We start from the raw sequence: 25,136 nt of genomic DNA, 5'->3' as shown, positions 1-25,136 counted from the left end.
CTGAACCAGGACTGTTCGACAATCTAATTTTGGAGTCCCAAAGGCTTAGTCATTGCTTACTGTCTTCTCTTTGTGTAACTTTTAGCATTCCCCTCTACTTGAAAGCAGGGTTGGACTGGGTTGGCGGGACAATGGAAAGAAAACCTGGTGCACCTGTGGGCCCCGCCTGTGCCAGACCTGATCCCAGTTGGCCTTCCTCCCCAATTGCGTCTACTTATGAACGCTTGTGGGGAGCAAAGCGGCCCCTGCAGGGGGCATGTGCCCCGTGTGCCCAGTTGGGCCTGCACATCCTCACTCTGACCCTGCTTGAAAGACAGAGGTTTTGAGGCATTTTTTCCTATTTGTGGTAAATAATGTGTTGTTTTATCAGTACCAGTGCTATATTCTTAGTAGGTAATAATTATTAATGAGAGACTGAATGGACAAATGCGGATTTACTGCTTAAAACGCAACTTTATTGCAACCCACACAACATGTTTCGGGCATCACAGGCCCTTTTCATCACAGAGACTATCTACAGGACAGCAAGCTAACTTTTTTAGTGTATAGCCTTGGTTTAAAGCTATATTCTAAGTAGTATCTGTAGGACCCCATAATGTTAAATGGGGTGACTGGGAGCTTGTTACTATTCCTCTTTGACCTCTACCTGCCGAACAGAGTGAACACTGCTGGGGAGCTTGGGACAACAAGGCTGCAGTAAAAAAGAGTTACCTAATAGAACCATCCCTTTAGTTATGTTGTGGTACAGGAGCCTCATTAAAAAAGGTATATAGGAGTGTAAGGCAGACAAGCCAGCTAAAAAGAACAGCCCAGAGCTCCAACGTAGGATACATAGGAGGTAGCTCGCTTAGGCTTTTACACACAGGCGTTTTTTAACTTGTTTAGAGACTAATGCTGAGGTCATAAAAATGCATATATTTTGTTTATAAATGCACCTAATATAAGTGCATTGTTGTCAGTTCCAAATGCAACCCTCTATTCTATTGTCTTCTTAACACATATTAAGCACAAGAAAATGCAGCACGTGGCGTCTAAAAAAACACAATGAAACGTGAATGTCATGAAATGTAATTCTGAAAACTCATGAGTACAACCAGACAGAATATAATGGAATTAGGTGCTTAAGGTGTTTGGGTGGTCTCAAGCCTACTGCTCAAACATGCTTCTAATGGCTTCAACCACACAAAGGGGACTCAGGTTAGTATTATTCCCTGAGGTTTACAATGAAAGGGAATTTGGGCCCCTAAAGGTAATCCACACGTGATGTATCTGAGGTCTACCAGAACATCTCCGCAATGGTGGCAGGAATCATGTTCGGTCAATCAGGGTCTGACTGGGTCAGCAGGCACTGGGAAAAAAACACTAGCCCCCACTCACTTATTCTGCTCCCTCCACCAACTGCAGGCGTCAGCGCATTTCCTCACCCCATCATGGGCACAAGGAGGAAGTGCGGTACGCGGTGGGGAGCCCCGAACCCCCCAGTCTGAACCTGTTGTAAAGTATATTGGTGCAACCATACTACCTCCATAACAACACTGTACTTTCAAATTTTAATAAGGCATTTTGGAGTTAGGTGACATTTTTGTGTGTAGTGATTCCCTTTCAATGTCTGGCAATCCTAAAAGTATTTAAGGTGTCATTTTGAGCTGTTACCTCATAGACTAATAGGAGGACTACTCTTCCCATCTCTCCATCATCCATCCCCAAAAGGAAATTACTGATGCTTTTTCTATTTTTATATACTGTATTTTACTTTATTTATTTTGAAACTATAAATGCTTAGCATGCACCTTATCCTTGTGCCCTGCCTCTTACTCCTCCTTGTAGAAATGTGTAAACCCTTTCTTGGCGGGTAACACAGGACTGAGACATATCCCACATATTTTAAGAATGTTCAGGTCCATTAAATCAGTGAGAGAAAATTTTGTTTGCGTAAATCCACATTTTAATAATAATTCAGGGCCTCCATGTACTGTTATGCTGCATGGAGTGGCTGAGCCATGCTGCCCCCTACCAGTTACCTGTCCTCCTTACAAAACTAGGCTGGGGACATCTGCCTGTCAGTGCACACATGGACACATAAGGGAACAGTCCTAGGGGGAGATTTATCAATCCACGAACAATCCGATTGTTCATTCGATCGGACCGTTCGTGTTTTCTGTGACTTTTTCATACCTTGTGAATTTTCGCCGATTTTTTCGTTATTTAATGCGACTTTATCGTACTGTGCATAAAAAAAAAGTGACAAAACTGGTATTGTCACAACGAGTACGAAAGTTTCGGATTCATTCAAGTTTCCATATCATGACTTTCCTTGGGCCGGGTTGGAGCTGCAGAGTGCCATTGAGCCCTATGGGAGACTTTCCTTGGGCCATCTTGGAGCTGCAGAGTGCCATTGAGTCCTATGGGAGACTTTCCTTGGGCCGGGTTGGAGCTGCAGAGTGCCATTGAGCCCTATGGGAGACTTTCCTTGGGCCGGGTTGGAGCTGCAGAGTGCCATTGAGCCCTATGGGAGACTTTCCTTGGGCCGGGTTGGAGCTGCAGAGTGCCATTGAGCCCTATGGGAGACTTTCCTTGGGCCAGGTTGGAGCTGCAGAGTGCCATTGAGCCCTATGGGAGACTTTCCTTGGGCCGGGTTGGAGCTGCAGAGTGCCATTGAGCCCTATGGGAGATTTTCCTTGGGCCAGGTTGGAGCTGCAGAGTGCCATTGAGCCCTATGGGAGACTTTCCTTGGGCCGGGTTGGAGCTGCAGAGTGCCATTGAGCCCTATGGGAGACTTTCCTTGGGCCAGGTTGGAGCTGCAGAGTGCCATTGAGCCCTATGGGAGACTTTCCTTGGGCCGGGTTGGAGCTGCAGAGTGCCATTGAGCCCTATAGGAGACTTTCCTTGGGCCAGGTTGGAGCTGCAGAGTGCCATTGAGTCCTATGGGAGGCTCCCAAAATCCTGCACAGAAGGATCAAAGTCAGAATGGATTTCCTGCATTTTACGATCGTTCAATATTATCATGACCAAATCGCGATATTGCCGATCCTAAGAAATTATCGTATCCAATCCAAATTTTTCCCATTCGGGATTCGAACTTGCGTTTTAATGAATCGGCCCTTAGTGTTATATAGCCCTTAAACTTATTATGGGACATTTATGTCCCCGGGGGGACATAACTATGGAACACTTCTACCCCTCTACACTGTGCTCTTCAGTGAAGACTGCAGCATTAGGATACGCAGATTGCAGCTTATTTTTGCACTTTGTAAACTGTGTGAGGCATTGTGAATGAGCCCTATTGTGTTTATTGGGTGGGCGAGTAATTTTTTCCTGTTAGTGACTATTAATTGTCTCCCCCCAAAAAATGCTACCCACGGTCAGGTTCTTAGTTATCCACAAGTCAGAAAGTACTACAGTTAATATCTAAGCATCTGATTACAATGTGTCATCTGTAAAATTGTTGGCTGTTTTTCTCATGCTCCCAGTATGTAATAAGGAACTAAATATAGTCTTAGCTCAGGGATCACCTAATGCTCAGTTTACTAAGGTCAAATAAATACAGCTTAAATTGCTAAGTCCTATTGTATACAAAAGAGCTGTAGACTTGTGTAGAACTGTGCCAAAGGATTTCTGGGTTTAAAAACAGAAAATAAAATGTATTTGAACATACTGATGATATGAAATGTATTGGTAATAAAGTATGAAGATAAGTATGTAGAATGATGTGTGCACAGCGAATTCCTCCTGTGTATATTTCATTATAGAGATAGCAATGGGAGCTACCATACTCCAGAATTTTTGTTTTTGGTGCATATTGATTTCTCTTTTTTGTTCTCTTTGCTCATTGAATAATTTCCCTTTTATCAAATGCATTGGTTTTTAGACTTTTTAAGCCCCCCCTTTGAGGTGCAACATTTGGCCAGGGACCCCCACAGCTGTAAACTCTTCTGTAGCATTAGTTTCAGCCGCATCTACTAATATATCTAGCACAGCAAATAATTGTTCACCCCATATGTCACTGTAATGAGCCATGAAGTTGGAATTTTCCAAGACAGTTGGTAGGCATCCTCACCCTGTTAGCAGGGCCGGATTTGAGAATAGGGTGCCCGGAAGCCTCCCCCTTTCGTCCTAAACAGTTTGGGAACCACTGATCTAATGAAAACCAATAATATGTTTTAATTTGCCTGACCTGCAGGCAATATTCTATCCACTAATAACAAATAACACATTAATCAGCTGTGTATATTGGGATCTATTTACTAAATTATATGAATGTCTCCTATATGAACTTTCCAGCAGTGGGAATGACTCGTTATTAGGCCGCATAGCAACATTATTGGGCCCCCTAATTATCACATTAATTAATGGAACTCTTTATATGAATTGGTTATTATAGGGTAACATCAGCAGTTTATATTGCATACGCAAGGGGCATGGTCGAAATTTTGGTAACGCGCACTTTTGTGGCCCTAAAGTTTCTAATGGCAGCCCTGCCCTCCAACATATATACAGTATATAGGGCACAGTACGCTGTATTGGTCAATAGGGACATATTGCCCTAAATCAGAAAGTAACTGTGACCAAATTAGGGATGCACCGAACCCAGTTTTCCGGTTTCGGCCGAACCCCCGAATCCATCCCAAGGAATTTGCCAAATACCGAACCGAACCAGGACAAATGCCCTTCTGCCTACTTTATTAGCACTGCTAAATGATTTTTGAGATTATCAACCCCACAGCCTATAATACATCAATGAACATTTTATAATGACAAAAAATAAAGTTAGGACATTTACTATACTGTAGTCACTGCTCTATGCATCATTTGTTTTCTGATTTAGCCAGTGCGCCCTCTACTGGTGTAATCACTTATAAACGCAATTTTCACCGCAAAACTGTACATGATGAAACACTGGAATTATGTGAAAATGAGATCTAAGAGATCAGGATATACAGATGCAGATCATCATTTCCCACTACCACAGATCCTTAGTCTGGTAGTTTTGTCTTATCCTTGCTAAAGTTCTTGTAAATCCTAATGCAGCTGAAGATACTCCATCCATAGCTGGGAAACGCAATTTTAGAGGTGCTGTGGCACAGAGACACCACTACTGGACTCAGTATTGCAGGCTGGAGTGGCCACTTTCTTAATCGTATTAAGTCGGATTATCAGTATTAACACAGGAGGAAAGGGGATGCACCAGTGTGAATACTTATATCACTTAGGAATGTGCCAAAGTGATATCTTTGCAATATGAGAAGCCTATGATGTTGATTATTAAAATAACCCATCGATGCTTTTGAAGCCATAGAAAATGATGGCATCCCTTTGTTTATTTAATTAATAGTTTAGTGTGTTGGCATTAGGCAGGTTATCCCTACAAAGTTTTCAGTGGGGCCGTGTTAAGTATATATCCCCAAATTTGTGATGTTTCCTCCAGTTTTTCTGGAAATAGGCCTTGTGGACATTTACACAATATGTTGATATAGAATAAAAGTTTTCCCTTTTTTTTATTGTTTTAAGAAAAATATGAAAGCTAGACAAAAAACAAAGTATATACCTGCCAAATCTAGGAATATGGAAAAGTACAAGGATTTACTGTCAAATCTAGTGTTCCCATTCCTTGAGTGTCCAAGGGTCTCCTATAACAATGCCATTATTGTGTCTCATGGTGAACTATTCTAGACATCCATCAGCCTTTCTATAACTGTTGTCCTTGTGTCTTCTACCTTCTGTTTTCATTGTTTTCTTGTCATTTTCTTTTCTTATTCTTCTGTAACATTGACAAACATGGAATATGTGATCATAGAAATTCAGTGTGGTTGATTCTGGAACACTGAAGTGAGCTGTCATAGAAAGACTGTGTGGCTGATAAAAAATATTTCTGCTGGGTTTAACCCTTCATTCACATAAATCCAATACAGTTATGGGACCTCTTATCTAGAATGTTCGGGAACTGGGTTTTCCGGATAAGGAGTCTTTCTGTAATTTGGACTACCATACCTTTAGTCTACTTAAAAATAATTTAAACATTAATTAAACCTGATAGGATATGTTTGACCTCCAATGAGTCTGACAGGTAAAATGGGAGAGCTGGAGGTACTGGCGTTGGAGCGGAAATATGATGTGATTGGCGTTGCTGAAACTTGGTTGAATGAGTCTCATGACTGGGCAGTTAATATTGGGGGTTATACATTGTTTCAGAGGGACATGGACAATAGAAAAGGAGGAGGAGTGTGTCTGTTCATTAAGCAGGAATTAAAAGCAAATATTAAGGAGGAAGTGATGGGGGTAACAGAGGGAGCTGAATCCTTATGGGTTGAGCTTCTCACAGATAGTAAATAATCTACCAAATTAATGGTAGGGGTATGCTATAGACCCCCTAATGTAAGCGAAGAGGAGGAGGCTCAGCTCCTGATGCAAATAGAAAAGGCTGCTAGTTTGGGGCAAGTGATAATAATGGGGGATTTTACTTATCCTGATACTGGAGCCATAGTACTGCCAGGACAGTAAATGGGAACAAGTTTATAAACTTGCTGCATGACAACTTTATGTCACAGGTTGTTGAGGAGCCAACCAGGAACCATGCTATACTAGATCTAGTGATCTCTAATGGCCCAGAACGTATAGCAAATGTGCAAGTGGTTGAACCCCTGGGTAATAGTGACCATAATGTTATTTCATTTGATGTTTGGTGCAGGAAACAAATTTACACGGGGGCAACAAAGACGCTGAATTTTAGAAAAGCAAATGTTAGATCCTTAAGGGCAACGCTTCAGGGCATAGATTGGGGCATTATGTTTTCTGATAAAAACACAGAGCAGAAATGGTTGTCATTTAAAATTATATTAAATTATTACTGTTCTCAATTTATTCCATTAATAAGAAAAAGTAGAAGTGTTAAGAATCACCCTATGTGGCTTAACTCTGAGGTAAAGAAGTTAATAGGGAAAAAAAGGAAAGCTTTTAAGAAATATAAGTCAGAGGGGACAGTAGATGCATTTAATGAATATAAACACTATAACAAGTGTTGTAAAACAGCAATCCGGAAGGCAAAGATAGAAAATGAGGAGCGCAAGGCGGCAGAGGCCAAAACTAACCCCAAAAAGTTTAAGTATATTAATAGTAAAAAGATGCAGGTTGAGGGTATGGCCCCATTGAGTTATAGTAACAATATGGTTACAGCGGATACAGAAAAGGCAGATGTGCTTAACCAGTTCTTTTCTTCTGTGTATACAGTAGAGGAGCCAGAGTGCCAAGTCACACTCAATAGCTGCACTGTTGCCTCAGCTCCAACTATGCAGTGGTTGACACAGGATATGGTGCTTAAAGGGTTACACAAGATAAATGTGAACAAGGCACCTGGGCCAGATGGAATACACCCTCGGGTACTGAGAGAGCTAGGGGCAGAATTACAATGGCCCTTGTTTCTGATATTCACAGACTCACTTTCATCAGTTATGGTACCTAGGGATTGGAAGAAGGCTAATGTCATTCCTATATTTAAAAAGGGAGTAAGATCTCAGCCTGGCAACTATAGGCCTGTAAGTTTGACATCCCTGGTGGAAAGTTATTTGAAGGTTTGTTAAGGGATCACATACAAAATTATGTACTGGAGAATGGCATTATGGGCAGTAATCAGCATGGCTTTATGAAGGACAGGTCATGTCAGACCAATTTAATTGCTTTTTTATGATGAGTTGAGTAAGAAGCTGGACAGTGGGGATGCAGTAGATATAATCTATTTGGATTTTGTCAAAGCATTTGATACCGTTCCCCACAAACGACTTGGTCTTAGTGAAGTAGTTTGCACATGGATAGAAAACTGGCTACAGGATCGGGTACAGAGGGTGGTTGTTAATAGTACATTCTCTACTTGGAATAAGGTTATCAGTGGGGTCCCTCAGGGTTCTGTACTGGGTCCACATTTGTTTAACTTGTTCATAAATGACTTGGGGGAGGGTATTATAAGTAATGTATCAGTGTTTGCAGATGACACAAAACTCTGCAGACCAGTCAATTCTATCCAGGATGTGGCATCCTTGCAGCAGGATCTTGACCAACTGGCAATCTGGACAGCTAAGTGGCAGATGAGATTTAATGTGGATAAATGTAAAGTCATGCACCTGGGATGTAAAAATATGCAAGCCACGTATACCCTTAATGGGACTGCACTAGGCAAATCCATAATGGAGAAAGACCTTGGAGTACAGATAATAAACTTGGCTGTAGCAAGCAATGCCAGGCAGCAGCTGCTAGAAGAAGGAGGTTCCGTTTAAATATTCGGAAAGGATTTTTTACTGTGAGAGCTGTGAAGTTGTGGAATTCCCTCCCCGAATCAGTCGGCTGGCTGATACATTATATAGCTTTAAGAAGGGGTTGGAAGGATTCTTAGCAAGTGAGGGAATACAGGGTTATGAGAGATAGCTCTTAGTACAAGTTGATCCAGGGACTGGTCCGATTGCCATCTTGGAGCCAGGAAGAATTTTTTTTCCCTCTGCAGCAAATTAGAGACTTCAGATGGGGTTTTTGCCTTCCTCTGGATCAACTAGTAGTTAGGCAGGTTATATATAGGCATTATGGTTGAGCATGATGGAAATACGTCTTTTTTCAACCTAACTTACTATGTTACTATGTAATACGGATGAGCTATATCTTAGCTGGGATCAAGTACAAGGTACTCTTTTATTATTGTGGAAAAAAAGGAAATCATTTTTAAAAATTAGAATTATTTGCTTATAATAGAGTCTATAGGGGATGAACTTTCTGGATAACGGGTTTCCGGATAAATTCAATACCAGTATTCATATTTAGTTTCAAGCTGACACAGAGGCAGGCCAAAAACAAAACAAAAACCCAGATGAAGTGAGCTCAGTTTCCTCAAAAGGTCAGGGAAAATCCTTGCTGGCTCCAGAATCAGCCAAGCCCTGGATCAACCCACTCTTCCCTCCATGCCAGTTTAGAAATGCCTGTAAAGTAGTAGGGAGGTAATTAGTGCACATCTCATTATTTACACTCAGTTAACAAGTACTCATTCTCTGTCATAAAACAGATTTTCCAGCTAATGATGGGATCCTATTATTATTGGGAGAACTATCCATCCACTCAGCATGCACATAGCTGGCCTTCTTCCAATGAAGTTAATCCAGCAATCTAATAGGAGCTGTCCAATTCCCTATTATCACTTGTGCAGGAGTAATGAACACTCCAAATGAACTGCTTGGAGCTTACCAGCATGTTTTGGACATTGTGCCCTTGGCATAAAGTCTAAATTCTGTTTCATACCTTTCTCCTGGTCTTACAAAATTCAGAAAGTGCTGGCTGTAATGGTGCATTTGATCCAATAAATTGTTAAATGAATATGCCTTTTTATTGTAGTGAATAGTAAATCTGTTGCGGCCAGAGAAAACCATTAAAGTCATCTACATCTCTGTATCTTGTCAGCAAGTAGAATTGTATATTATGTGAATGGAATTGTTTTGCGAATCAGAATGTTACCAGTCACCCACAGTTGTGGGCCCTCATAGTCACACATGGTAATATCTATCTTTACAAAAAGGAACCTTGTGCATAAGAAAGCTTTCCAATTATATTGCATAAATTGACACAGACTACACTGAATTTATATTGAGTGGTGATGCCTTCAGCTTAACCAAATAAGTATTGGGGTTGTTTTTGTCTGGAGAAATTGACCTATGAGGGGACATGATTACACTTTCAAGTACATTAAAGGACTTTATAGACAGATAGCTAGACAGATAGGGTCTTTATTCCCATAGAAAATATTCATGAACCAGAGGTCACCCCTTTATACTTAGGGAACGGATCTTCCATTTGTGCGTAAGTGATTTTTCACGGTGAGGGCAGTGAGGTTGGGGAATACCCTTCCTAGTGATGTTGTAATGGCAGATTCTGGTAATGCTTTTAAGAGGGGCCTGGGTAAGTTTTTGAACAAACCTAGTATCCAAGGCTATTCTGATCTTACTTTCCTCAGTTAGTTAGTATAGGTATCAGTATACATAGTTAATATATGTACATGTCATTATGTCAATAAGTTTCTTATTTACATCCTTCTTTGTCCCAGTGGAGCTTACAATGCAAGGTTCTCTGTATATAACACACACAAGGTCAGTTTCATTAGGAAATTCATTAGGAGGCAGTCTGCTTGTATGATTTTGGGGGAAACCAGAGCACCCAGAGGAAACCCATGAGGACTCCAGCAGCAGGGGACCCTCTCTTCCTCTGCTACTGGACCCCCCTTCCCCTGCTGCTCTCTCCTCCTTCCCTACTTTCTGCTTGTTCCTTGCTTGCCAATCGTTTGCCCTCTTATTGTACCCCAACTGCACCCTAGCCACGTGCCTCTTCTGTCTACCCCTAGATCAGAGCCCTGGTCAGAACCTAAGAGATCATTGAAAGCAGCAATGCTAACTACTGTGCTGTTGTTCTGTATAAAACATGTTTCTTACTGCTGGGTTTGCTGTTGGGGAGCCACTGTTTTATCCTTTAGATTTCTGTGTTACCCCAAATTAATATAAGTGTCTTACTGTTGGGATTGTTGTTGGAGAGCCACTGTTTTATCCTTTAGATTTATGTGTAACCCCAAATTAATATGTGTCTTACTGCTGGGATTGTTGTTGGGGAGCCAATGTTTTATCCTTTAGATTTATGTGTAACCCCAAATTTATATAAGTTTCTTGCTGATGGAATTGTTGTTGGGGAGCCACTGTTTTATCTTTTAGATTTATGTGTACCCCAAATTCATATAGGTTTCTTGCTGCTGGGATTGTTGTTGGGGAGCCACTGTTTTATCCTTTAGATTTATGTGTACCCCAAATTCATATATGTTTCTTGCTGCTGGAATTGTTGTTGGGGAGCCACTGTTTTATCCTTTAGATTTATGTGTAACCCCAAATTAATATAAGTGTCTTACTGCTGGGATTGTTGTTGGGGAGCCACTGTTTTATCCTTTAGATTTATGTGTAACCCCAAATTAATATAAGTGTCTTACTGCTGGGATTGTTGTTGGGGAGCCAATGTTTTATCCTTTAGATTTATGTGTACCCCCAAATTAATATATATTTTTTGCTGCTGGAATTGTTGTTGGGTAGCCACTGTTTTATCCTTTAGATTTATGTGTAACCCCAAATTCATATAAATTTCTTGCTGCTGGAATTGTTGTTGGGGAGCCACTGTTTTATCCTTTAGATTTAACCCCAATTAATCATGAATTGCAACAATCTTAATCACAAATCTTGTTATTAACTCATATTGGGAGGGAGGGGGAATGGATTATCTTGCTGAGGTCAGCTTCACTGTGATTCTGTTGGATACGTCTGTTTTGTCACCCCCACTGAACCATACCCAGCCCCTTGTACAGGGGTCTCTGGGAGCAACAAATGCATTTGTTTATTTGCAGAGGAAATTGTGTAGAAAGAAGGAAGCCGGCATGCAGAGTGCTTCCTAGCTGGGACAAGCTATTAGAGGAATGGAGTCCACTTGCCGAAAGTTTTCCCATCCAATGAGGTGAAATGCTTTACAGGCACATGGTGCCTAGAGCCCAAAATAACACACAACCTGCCACAGACAAATGCTGCTGCAGCTTCAGCGGTGACAGGTTGACTCAGCTTCACACAATCATTTTCCCTAAATTTCAGGATAACCCTTCTTGTCCCTTGAGCAGCGCCTTCACTAAAATAGGATTGTTTCATTTTCATCTTCACCCTTGGACAATTTCCATAGAAGAGACGGCCGTGAGAGCTGGACACTGACAGCAATTTCTAGGTAATTATTCAGAGCATTAATGCATCAAATTTTCCTTTTTATCTCCTACTAAGTGGGGCACAGCAAATTGTTCTAGCATGGTGGTACTGCCTTATACTTGTTTATTGGATAAATGTGTTGGAGAGAAATCTAGTAATCCTTTTCAGTCTATACTGGTATGTTTTTTTTAGGAAGATGTTTGAGGGTTAATGACATTTTTGATGCTGATCTATGGCCACTCTAAGCTTTTTCTAATATGTAAAATAAATGTTTAAGGCAATAATGAGTGCAAATAGAGGCTGATGTTATAAAGACTTACTTTATACTGAGCTGTGTAAAATGACCCCGGCGATTATATTTAGCACGATGTGATTTGCACTGTAGATTAGAGTACACAACAGCTGCAGTGAAGTCGTATAGGAAAGGGCAACACTGCCTCGGACTCTGTCCCCTTCCATCTCTAGCAGACACTTGATAAGCAGCAGCAGATGTGGGGCCTGGATAATGCAGCTCTCAATAAAGTGGGAACTCTCACAGCTTGAGGATTTTAGCACACCTATGCTAACCACTTTATTGGGAGTATATACACATATATTTATTTATATATTCACACACAAAGAAGAGAACTGTATTTGCAGTGTATTTGACCTATACAAAAGTTATTTTTACAAAAAATGCATTGATTGAGGCATAGGGATCTGGCCAAAAAATATTAGTGCGCATCTACTTTCTAGTCCTGTGAGTTGGGGGGCTGCTTATTTGTTAATAACCATCTGGGTTTAGACTGCAACTGGGCACATCTAGCTCCTAGTAGGGTGCCCGTCTATGTATAGACAAAAATATATGTGTGTGGTGTGGATTATATTAAAGTGTTTTAACAAAATGCATTGACCTGTGCCAATAAATCATCCAGATAGACATAGGGATCGGGCCAAAACATTAGTGCATGCCTATACATTTTCTATGAGTCCTGTGAGTGGGGAGGCTGCTTCATTGTGAATAACCATGTGGGTTTGGAATGCAACTGGGCACATGTAGATCCTGGTAGGGTGCCTGTGTATGTATATATTCTTGTGATGTGGATTATACTCAAGTGTTTTAACTAATAACTAAAACACAGGCACATATATGCAATCCACATTCATTGGCATAACGCTGATTATTGGCTTAGCCAGCCTGTCTGTTATTTATATGTTCTGCAGCTTCTTTTGTAAATTGCAAGTGTTGTTACCACCTCTACAGGAAGATTTTCTACTGGCTTTCACTACAATATATAATTTTTTGCACTTGGGTTTCTCACCATCCAAGATAAAAACATGGCTTTTGCTTCACTGATTATTTCCCTCTGAAGAAACAAACTCCCATTCAAATTTCTTAACGTTAATAATTTTGATATGGTCTTCCAATTTGTTTGTGAGTCCAAGCACACTTTTGAACCTTATGATAATATTTTTGTTCTTCTGTTTAATATAATAGGTTCTGTATATCAGTTATTAATGTTCTTCAGTTATTCAGAAGTGTGAGTGCCAATGTGAGTGTGTATGAGTGAGAGAAAGGCCAGTGTATGTATGCATTCAGGAGGAACGCGACGTGGGCATCCCATGGCACACCCCTAGCTTGTGTGTCATTCAAAATATGCAAGGCAGGAGCGCCAGAGAAGGACACAGTGCTGGAATCAAATGATTTGGGAATAGGCCTCTAAAAGCTGAGTTTTCCATCCCAGCACTTCTATGCTCTGTTTGTTTGACTTTCAATGTAATAAATTTGGTATTCCACTTCTCTTTCCAGAATAACTTAGTTTAAACTGTATTTAAACACAGTGCATCTCATAAAGATTTGTATCTGGTTTCACAGTTTCTTGATTTCTAATATCCCCAAAATGCATGGTAAACCCATTCAACTACAGTTATATAACTGAGTGCACAACCTATAATTATTATTGGACCCCATAATCTCTCAGCAATAAATGTGTGCCTATTGTAATGGATTTGCTATTGGATGCAGTATCGACATTTGGGCTTTTTACACCATAGAGAACTGCTCAGCTCTCAATGCACTTGTATATGAATTCTTTGGTACATACATAACATGGGTGAAAACAAAGTTAACTATTTGGTAAATATGCCCCTAAATATACAATACAACTGAATAGAAAACTGTAGTGTACCTCTCTGACAGAATATGGTGAAGTCTATTTGTACCCTTACACTGATAAAAATGCCCCTTGGTGTGGTGAGAAGTTACTTGTTCAGATGCACAGCTCAGGTGTACAATATCCCAGTTTTGTGTCAAGCAAATGAGTAGGCAATATGGAATAATGGAGATATATAGATATATTTATGTAAGCTGTAACAATATAAGGGGTATATATTCTAAGCAAGAAATGATATTGCTTACATCATACACCAGCAACATGCCTGGTACATTCCCCTCTGACCAGGTTTATTTCCACACATACTGCTAAACATACAGACAGGTTATATGACCCCTGATGAGATTGACCCTAGTGTTTTATGATTATTAGGGAAATTATACTGCAAGCTTCACTGGGCAGAGATTGATACAAATAATAGAAATCTGCAAAACACATCAACACTATATAAATGATAATTAGCAGTGTAAAGAGCCCAGTAATTCCCTAAATAATGGGTAATTTTAATATATCTTGGTAGAGTAGGTCAGCTTACTGTTCTGTGGCCCTAAATTGAACTCGCTGTAAGTAACATAAATTGAACTTGCCAAGTAACATATAATTATGCCACTGATGATAATAAAATGGCAGGGAGTGTTGTGCTATTATTGAACTGCAAGCAGAACTCTGGTAACTCTCATCTGCATTGCTGACAAGAACTGTGGTATTACTGAATTGCAAGGAAAGTTATAATATTACTGAACTACACAGACAGTTATAGTATTATTGAACTGCAGGGGGACTTGTGATATTACAGAAATGCAAGTAGAGTTGTGGTATTACTGAACTGGGAGAGTTGTGGTATTACAGAAATGTAAGGAGAGTTATAGTGTTACTGAAACACAAGGAGGGATGTGGTATTATTTTTAAAGGTTTTTATTTATGATTTGCCATAACAAGTCAAATAAACAATTGCTCGGGTTATATCAACAGGACATATAATAAAGGTCAGCCTTCAGATCATTACAGATTGTTTAGTTTAGACATTGTAACAAGAAAAGAAGTGAGGGAAGAAATGGTAAGAAAAAAGAAGTATTAACCAGTGGAGGACTGTTGCTTTCTGAGTCAATCTAAGTCAATCTTCTTTGTAGAATATATTAATATCTACTTAGATCTGTGTTCTCTACATGGCCTAGGAGAGAGAGCCCTGGTGATTTGGAGATAGGGTATTATTAAACTGCAGGAACGGGTGCTAACACCATTACTTTGCCACAGGTTCATTGTTTAACTAAATTTTTTATGCCATTTTTCTTGGCATGCCTTTAAGTGTGCTTAGCACTCATGAACAGGGGTTTTACTATAGGATGTCCATAAAATAACCTCCTTATCATCCACACTGTCAAATTTGAGCTGCTTGGGCACTGGCATAAGATGTGATATGTATAATAGTGATGAGCAAAACTTGAGCCAAAATGCATTGGAGTCAATGGGAAAGTCAAATTACATTGCATTCAAGCCAATTACAGCTCTGCAATGGCAAATATACCTTACCTTCTTAGACAAGCCCCTTTCCACTATGCTACAACATGGCTCCCATGTTGACAATTTCTTGTAACATGGCCCAGACAGTGCTTGTTTTCTGGCCCAACAGACCACATATTTTTCTGGTGAATCAGCAAGCATGGTGAAATTCTAGCACAGAATGCCACCTGCTTGTCAGCACTGTTAAAAACAAACAACTCAGTCCATGGGTTCAATACAAAGTGCTGAAAGTTATTGTGGTACACACACACACAAAAAAAAAAACAAATTAGAAGGCTCAGGGGGTGCATCCTTTATTGTGCAAGGTGGGGAGAGAATAGCTCAATGTATAAGCTCTTGGAGTATCTGAAAGCTATTTATAAAGAAACTATAATTATCTTATTCTCCTACCATGAATATACTATGTTACATTTCATAGCAGAACTCTGCTACTTTATGACTTGCTGGTGTAACAATGAGTTTTTGGAACTGATAGAAATTAGGGCCCCAGTAAGTCAGGGAAGGTTGTCCTAACTCTCACAAATAACTATAATCTTGCAGCAGTTTGTAAACTTTGTCTCTACTTCGATGTCCCTGCTTTGCTTACAATAGTATAGCATAATTTTGGTACAGCACAAGGCAACATTCCTGCAGGGAAGTGCAAGGATGAAATTACCCCACTGAACCATTTCATAGCAGAACTCTGCTACTTTATGACAACTTGAACACTTATTAGCACAGAACACATACTCAACAATATAACACTTTGGTGCAACAATGAGTTTTTGGAACTGATAGAAATTAGGGCCCCAGTAAGTCAGGGAAGGTTGTCCTGACTCTCACAAATAACTATAATCTTGCAGCAGTTTGTAAACTTTGTCTCTACTCTTTTGATGTCCCTGCTTTGCTTACAGTCAGACGACACAATACTATAGCATAATTTTGTTACAGCACAAGGCAACATTCCTGCAAAGTGCAAGGATGAAATTACCCCACTGAAACTTCCCAGGGAGATTCACTACTTGAGAAGAACAAGATATCACTATCCATGTTATTGGTACAATCCTACAAGCTAGAGAGACCAGATATGTAATTGGTTAGTGAAGATAAACAATATTGCACCCATAGTAATGAGCCTTCTCATTTCATTGTATGCACCTTGCTGGCCTATCTCAGCAATGGGTTAGCTGGAAAAAAAGAATGAAACTCTAGAGATGGGACACAGACCAATGAACATTAGAGAAGTTTCCAGGAGTATCTAAGTTTAAGTATATAATCACTTTGGTATCATAGTTTATTTATATAATTTCAACTCATGATGCAGTGTTTTATGGAAAATCTTTTAAGTCCCTGTCCAAGTGTAAACATCCTACTACAACCACAAGGAAGCAATTTAATCTCAACATATATGTAGAGATGTAGCGAACTGTTCGCCGGCGAACTAATTCGCGCGAACATCGGGTGTTCGCAAGTCCGCAAATTCGCGAACTTTTCGTGATGTTCGCAATTTGGGTTCGCCGGCACCGAAAAAATCGCAAAACTTACGATAACGTTACGAATGCTCCGAAAAAGTCGCAAAACTTACGATAACGTTACGAATGCTCCGAAAAAGTTGCAAAACTTATGATAACGGTACGACTGCTCCGAAAAAGTCGCAAAACTTACGATAACGTTACGAATGCTCCGAAAAAGTCGCAAAACTTATGATAACGTTACGAATGCTCCGAAAAAGTCGCAAAACTTACGATAACGTTACGAATGCTCCGAAAAAGTCGCAAAACTTACGATAACGTTCCGAATGCTCCGAAAAAGTCGCAAAACTTACGATAACGGTACGACTGCTCCGAAAAAGTCGCAAAACTTACGATAACGTTACGAATGCTCCGAAAAAGTCGCAAAACTTACGATAACGTTACGAATGCTCCGAAAAAGTCGCAAAACTTACGATAACGTTACGAATGCTCCGAAAAAGTCGCAAAACTTACGATAACGTTACAATGCTCCGAAAAAGTCGCAAAACTTACGATAACTTTACGAAAGCGCCGGAAATTACGAAAAAGTCGCAAAATTACCGATCATTTCGAAAAACAGCGTGTGTCAATTTTTCAGAGAAATTTTTGCTTGATCCCCCTCCTGCATGCCACTGTCCAGGTCGTGGCACCCTTTAAACAACTTTAAAATCAGTTTTCTGGCCAGAAATGGCTTTTCTAGGTTTTAAAGTTCGCCTTCCCATTGAAGTCTATGGGGTTCGCAAAGTTCGCGAATATTCGCAATTTTCGGCGGAAGTTCGCGAACAGGTTTGCGAACTTTTTTTTTGAGGTTCGCTACATCCCTACATATATGTTTTGGTTTGTTATGAGAAACCCAAGTAGACATACATTCGTCTAAAAGAACATGCCCTGGCTGGAACTAAAACCAGAGCGTAGTGCTACAATTAAGCAACACTAGAAGTCCACCATCATACTGGGCAACATATATATACCAAAATGTCCTTTCCTGTACTTGTCTTGCTGCTGCCTTAAGTTGTCCTTACGTGGTACAATTTTATCACCCAACTAGTTTAGATTGGAAGTGTGGCTAGAGTTCAAGTGTGGGTGGGCAATCTAGATGACTGATTATGACATGCCAGATACACTAACTACAGCCCAATATTAATCAAAATGGGAAAAAGGCTTGGCGTCCATTTGTGAGATGTGTTATCAGAAAGTCAAACACCTGTTTTTAAGTATTTTTGGCCAAATTCATTACTGAGTTGATACCATTTCAACTATGCACAGTGCCATCTCCAACCTCTGCCTCAATAATGGCACATAATAGTTCTATGTAAAAATAACAGCAGAGAATAAGTTTCATCCTATTAAATAATCTTTTTCTCTCTCTTCTTCTCCACTTCAGAAATCTGTCAAGTTAGGCCTTGCAAATTTATTGAATATCAATCTATATCCATGTGATATCTATGTGTGCCTGTGTATCTTTCACAATGGTTGGTGAATATTTGTCATTTATCATGGGCTCTTTAAGAGAATGTCTAAAAACCAATAACCAGAGCAGTAATTCTGGGACTGGGACATCTGATACCCTTACTAAGTAATTTTCATTAAGGAAAACTATACCCCACTTTCTGAAATGATCCCATTCACTTGGAGTGAGCTCATGTCAAAAAGAGTGGTATATTTTTACTTTAATTTGAGCCTTTAAGGTCAGACCACCTAGGATGTCTAATGCACAGCAAGAAATATTGTCACTCTAAACTGAAATCTCCATCATACCGTGTTCAGCAAAGTGCATATAATCTCTTATTTGTTATAAGAGAAGTCATTTATAATTCTTTCTTAAGCAAAGTAAAATCACTTCTTATATTTACTAGAACTGGTTTCCTGAGTCAATGTAGGAAAATCTTCAGGCAATCAACTTGGATGTTGAATGCACTGAGACCCTGCTTTTAGGTTCTTTCAGAAAGAAGTGCTGAGTGGTAGGTTTTTTACCCAAGATTGTTTCCCTCGTGTTTCAGTCCAGAGAGAAAAATGCATAATGAAACTCATTAAATGAATTTTCCGACAGTGAGAGGACAGAATTTAAGATCCTTTGGTAGACTGTCAGTCTATTTGAAGATGGTTGACTGCAAAGATTGTTTTATAATAGGAGGTGATGTCACCCGAACCCCTTGGTCTCTGAGATGGAATGTGACAGAGACATATGATCCATCTGTGTCACATCCAGGGGAATCTTTCTGAGGCTTTGTGTTGGCAGAGGTGTTTCTCACAGAGAAGTCTAATTCCACTTTGACAGGTGTCTTATTTCACCACTCCATGAAATATAGTAGCATGAATTGTCTCATCTGTCCCAGTTTTTCATCTTTGCCTTCACTCAGTTGTCATATGTAGTTTATTTTCCAGTTTCAGTCTGGTTTATTTAGTTTTTGTAGCTTCTGTTCTATTTTAAGGACATTATGTCAAGTGACTTTTAAACTTTGCTGGCATTTGTAAACTATTTGGGTGGTTCACAAACAGTACGCATAGGCAAGCATCTTACACACTTAAACAATGAATTGCAACCTGAATTTGCACTTAGTAAATTAACTCAGGGCAACTGAGATTAGGGTCACTTTGCTGGCTTAAAGGAACAGTAACACTAAAAAATGAAAGAGCTTTAAAGTAATAAATATATAACGCACTGTTGCCCTGCACTGGTAAAACTGGTGTGTTTGCTACAGTAACACTACTATAATTTATATAATAAGCTGCTGTGTAGCCACGGGGGCAGCCATTCAAGCTGGGAAAAAGGAGAAAAGGCACAGGTTACATAGCAGATGACAGATAAGCTCTGTAGAATACAATAGTGTTTTATATGTTATCTACTATGTGCCTGTGCCTTTTCTCCTTTGAATGGCTGCCTCCATGGCTGCATAGCAGCTTATTTATATAAATTATAGTAGACTTTCTGAAGAAAACACACAACTTTTACCAGGGCAGGGCAGCAGCACATTATATTTTAGTTACCTTTATACACTTTCATTTTTTGGTGTTACTGTTCCTTTAAGCTTAGCTAACAGTACTAGACATGGGTCAGTATTACTAACATAGTCCTATTAAGAATATAACCTACCCAAAAATGTGGGCCCCAAAATGCATTACTTGGAATTTATCTGCATAGGATCTCATAGCTCTCATCATGCAACCACTCTGTCATTAAAAAAGAAAAGTGACCCCACAATATAAAACAGAAAATTAAAGACTTGAGTGGAATAGATTTGTTTTTTAGAATTTGTAAAATGTATGTTCTGTGCATTTTGAATATGGTTGCTGGGTCTGATCAGAAAACATCTATGCGTGCATTCCTAAAATACAGAAAAGGTGAGTTACATTCACTGAGCAGAGAACTGGGTTACTGATGAATTATTCTGGAGGGGGAAACTATCTTTGTTGTTGAGTTGAGTAACCCCTTTTTGGCTATATAAGTCAAAATGTCCAGCTAAGGATAGAGCATGGGATACATTTGACTCCTCTTCCACGGGATGGGCCTTCGCTAAGGGGAAGTTACTATATTGAGGGTGTTGTGTAACTACACCTCCCACTGCCAAAGGTAAGTGCAAAATGGATTAAAGAAGTATATGGATGCTAGAAGTTCTTGCAAACAACTAAGTAACTAATTTATTGTATTGAAGATACAGGATAATATATACATAGATATGGAACAGTTCTGCACCACTGTGGAGAGTATTGGGAAATAGACTTTGTCCTTAGGATGTCCACCTTATTGGACCGGATCCCAAACAGCTGACGTGGTTCAAGGATGAGCACTTGCCTGATAACTGTGTCTTAACCGTGGTCCCTACAATAAGGCTGCAGAGCCTGTAAAGGAGACTAATCCTTCAACTTCCTAGTTGGAGCCTGAAACTACTCTTACCAAATAAGTCTGACTGTCTCCCGTTTCTAAACATGCTATAACAGGTGATATTCTGCGCTTGCTGTTCCCTCGTTCACGGGGTCACTGCTCCCCAACTTCTCTAAGGGTATTGGTCCCCTTAGGGCCTAACCTTCTGGGCCGTGTGGATCCCAGACTTATTGGAGACATCCACTTAGGTCAGATGCTGCAGGCCAAGAAAGATCCAACCCTTTCTTAACACTATATTAAAGTGTGGTAGGGTGTGGTCTAGCCTTGGGCCAGTAATATAGTAAATGGAAATACAAAATAGTTACATCAATCCTTGCCCAGTAACAAGGAGAAAAGGAAAGGTAGGGTTTAAAGCCATAGGGGCACATTAACCCTATGGGTTAAAATATATTGTAGATATGCCCTGGATAGTACATATATAAGGGGCACATATAAGGCAATTACTACCAGTGCTGAGCCAAGCTGGCTGAGCACCCTAGGCTGCTGGGTCGGCTTCCTTGCCTAACTCTGCCCCCCCACAAGTGTGGGAATTTGCAAAAAAGAGGTGGGTTGAACTGAGGAGCAGGTGGTGGGGGGATGAGGTATTAGACTAAGGGTACAGAAGAGGTACTTCCCTCGCACCCCCCCCCCCCTTCCCCAGTGCTATGCCCTAGACATTTGCCTCTTCGGCCTGCCCTTAGTTCCATCCTGTGATTACTGCTGGTATTTAGCAGTTACAAAATTAAGGGTAGCAGCTATTAGTGAGCAATGACTTGCGTTGAAACTGACAGGTACCTCCAGGTATAATGGAGGCCTCCATATCTAGTGAACATGCACAAATTAAAAACACAAAAATTCCCCACTGGCAGTTATAGTGAAGCAATACAGTAAGATTCTGTAAATCTTATTTTCATTAAAAATCAAAGCCCTAGGCCATAACCTTATATTTTTTTTTTTACCTTTTGTGACAAAACTAAGACAAGATAAAGGCAATTGGAGACATTTTTTTTGAGGTTTCCAAAATATCTCCAAAATGTGTCAAGTCAAGGCTGTAGAAGATTACAACTGAGCCTTGGTTGGCAAGACAGAGCATGCATGGTTTAAATACCTACTGTCCTTGAGTAGCTTTACATGTGAGTGGAAGAATGCATGGAAGGTATTTTAACCTCAGTTATCAGTTCAGTGACCCACTGTCTCAGTTTTAGATCTATTACATGGCAAAATGGTTGAATATAGTATGGGAACACACACATGGCAGATGGAAGAGTAAAAAAGGTGCCAGATGAATCCCAGGACTTTACATTAGATGTGTGCCTTATTGAGACAAAGGTGTGTTTTGGAGGATACTGAATCTTACATCGTTCATCCCCCACGTAGATGTGGTTATAAAGGCTTAGTGACAGTATGATCTGTTCTGAGTTATTACACTTTTTAACTCATTTATACATTCATTTGTATTTTGTATGATCTTTACTTCATGCAACTACACTGGAAGACTGAAAGACTTGTAGAACATTTAAAGGAGTAGTAAACCCTGCTGCACAGCACTGCTCAACCTAACTTTATTCAGTTGTTGCTGGACTACAAATCCAAGAATAATGAAGGCTGAGGCATGCTGGGAGCTCTAGTCCAGCAACATTGGGGTTGTATTCTTAAAAGTTTTATTATATAATAAAACTTTTCCAAAACTTCAGCCAGTGGCTGCTTTAAAGTGTAAAAAAATCCTCCAATGAGAATCCCAGCTGATATGTATAAATCTGGCTCCATGTTCTTTGTTCCTGCAACTGGAGTTGGGAGCATTAAACAAGTCTGTCCTTTATCCCCATGTCTGATTCCTGTGTAATATAATGAGGAAAAAAATAACCGCTATTACCTCTATGTAAGGTAACAGCAAGATGCCTGACATAGTGCTGGAAATCAGCATTCTCATTGGTGAATTTATAATGATCAGTAGAATTCTCATTGGTGCATCTATAATTAATTCATCTATAATTTTTCATCAGCTTCTATAGCAAAACAAGGGGGCGCAATGAGACAGCATTATAGTTGGGTTTACAACTCCTTAAAGGGAAAATGTGTATATCTATATATATATAAAATTTTGGAGAAAGCTACCGCTCACGCAGGACTTAGGATTCCATTCAAATGCTTTATTTAAAGAGGCACGACAACTTACGTTTCGGCTGTAACACCAGCCTTTGTCAACTTTGTAAACTTTTTACACATGTAAAAAAGGTGTATAAATACTATATGAACTGCCAAAAAAACATGTCGATGTATTTACAGACATACATGAAGGCAAATAAATCCATTTCACAACTCCACTTACAGTGTCATGCAGCCCCTCCCTCTCCTTGTTCCATTGTGAAATGGTGGATTCTGGGATCTGAATTCCTGCACTTCCCAATAAATACGTGGTTCATTAATACTATACAGTCTCCAATAGACTCCATTTTAATAAAATGATTTCCTTTTTCTTTGTACAGGTATGGGACCCAGAATGCTCGGGACCTGGGGTTTTCCAGATAAGGGGTCTTTCTGTAATTTGGATCTCCTACCTTAAGTCTACTAAAAAAAATATTTCAACAGCAATTAAACTCAAAAGGATTGTTTTGGCTCCAATAAGGACTATTTATTATTACAGAGAAAAAGGAAATCATTTTTAAAAATGTGAATTATTTGATTACAATGGAGTCTATTGGAGATTGGCTTCCCATAATTCGGAACTTTCTGGATAATGGGCTTCCGGATAAGGATAAAACATAGTGCCTTGTACTTGATCCCAACTAAGATATAATTAATCCTTATTGGAGGAAAAACAATCCTAGTGGGTTTATTTAATGTTTCAATTATTTTTTAGTAGACTTAGGGGCACATTTACTAATCCACGAACGTCAGAAAAGCGTCCGAATGCGTTTTTTTCATAATGATCGGTATTTTGCGACTTTTTCGAGCACTCAATACGAAAAAGTCGTGACAATTTGCGAAAGTTGTAATGGCTACGAAGAAGTTGCAAAAAATACGAAAAAGTCACAAAATGTTCGTTTTCCAATCTCAATTTTTCCCATTCGGATTCGTGGATTAGTAAATCAGCCCCTTAAGGTATGGAAATCCAAATGATGGAAAGATCCCTTATCTGGAAAGCCCAAGCAGGGGCGGGCCCTAGGCAACCCGGTCGGCCAACTCCGCCCACCTCCCCGCCCCCCGAACGGCGCATGCGTGCCAAAGCACAGGAGGAGGAGCAGGGGGGGGGGAGCGGTGCGATTAGATCAGTCATTGCCTCCACCGCTAATGACAAGTGAGGCAATGATAAAGTAGCACTAGGGGTAGGCAGGAGAGGTACCTGCCTTGGCGCCCCCCAATCGTTGCGCCCTAGGCAGCTGCCTCTTCTGCCTACCCCTAGTTCGGCCCTGAGCCCAAGGTCCTGAGCATTCTGGATAATAGGTCCCATACCTGTAATCTTGTAACAGACAATTTACAATTGCCCTTTTTAAATTATTTGTGTTTTTATTTCGCCTAAAGTTTAAAATACTGTTTGATGGGGTTCTTCCATAAAGCAGATTGTTTTAAAGAATAGAAATGTTGTAATTATTGTATTTCTTTATTCTTGTGTGTAATACATCTTTCTGTTTATCTTCCAGTCTGCCATTTAAACCAACCCAGTAGCTAGAGCATGCAGAGCCCAGCAACCCATTCCAAACTGTAAAGCTGCAGAATAAAAAGTTACAAAAATTAGAAACCACAATAAATAAAAAAAACAAAAAACTAAAGACCAACTGCAAATTGTCTTACAATACCATCTATTGCCTTCATGTTACTATAAATTAATCTCTAGGCGAAGTGCCCTTTAGGCCTGTGCTAAAAGATAAATAGTAAATATACAGCATATAGGAGTCGCCTCTGGGATAATGATGATCTATAAAGCTCCTTGAAAAGAAACTGCAGAGAGCTAATGTGTGAGTGTGTCTGCTTCTGCAATTATGGCTACTACTGCAAATGTCATTGAGTGACAGTAACACAAGAGAGTCAGCACCTGTTCCACGTGTACTAATTAAAGATTTTCTGCTGGAAGTAGAAAAGTTATTAGTGAAAGTGAATTTTTACTGGCTGGGCTACTGCGTGGCTCTATTAGACTATAAACATTAACTTTCTTGAATATTCTGTTTTTACTATTTATAGCATGCACCTCAGTTATTTGGCACTACAGCTAACCGGCAATGCAAGGTATCCTGAAATACCTACATTCAACATTATTCCTTATATACCATAGGGAACCTGCTGTCTGGAATTTGCCCTGCCCCCAACCCGGGGTCAGAGTCAGAATAGAGAGCATTGCAAGAAGGCTTTAAAGGAGTGTAACTCAATT

General features: G+C 39.9%; 1 protein-coding gene across 7 annotated transcripts in view; it reads left to right on the top strand.

Annotated features, from left to right (window-relative positions):
* The window catches only part of mypn (myopalladin), a 79,760-nt gene that overhangs the window by 12,182 nt on the left and 42,442 nt on the right, over positions 1 to 25,136 (top strand). The window contains exon 1 of one of the 7 annotated variants that reach the window (XM_004915898.4): positions 11,414 to 11,766. The exons of 5 other annotated variants lie outside the window; for them this stretch is intronic. The gene's annotated coding sequence lies outside the window, so the exon portion shown is untranslated. Of the gene's footprint in view, positions 1 to 11,413; positions 11,767 to 25,136 lie in introns of those variants that run through there. One more of the 7 variants, XM_031905566.1, reaches the window with a different exon arrangement.

This window comes from Xenopus tropicalis, chromosome 7 (genome assembly GCF_000004195.4).
Source record: "Xenopus tropicalis strain Nigerian chromosome 7, UCB_Xtro_10.0, whole genome shotgun sequence".
NCBI classification, from domain to species: Eukaryota; Metazoa; Chordata; class Amphibia; order Anura; family Pipidae; genus Xenopus; species Xenopus tropicalis.
The sequence above is the reverse complement of the archived record's forward strand: the minus strand, read 5'-3'. Positions and strand labels throughout refer to the sequence as shown.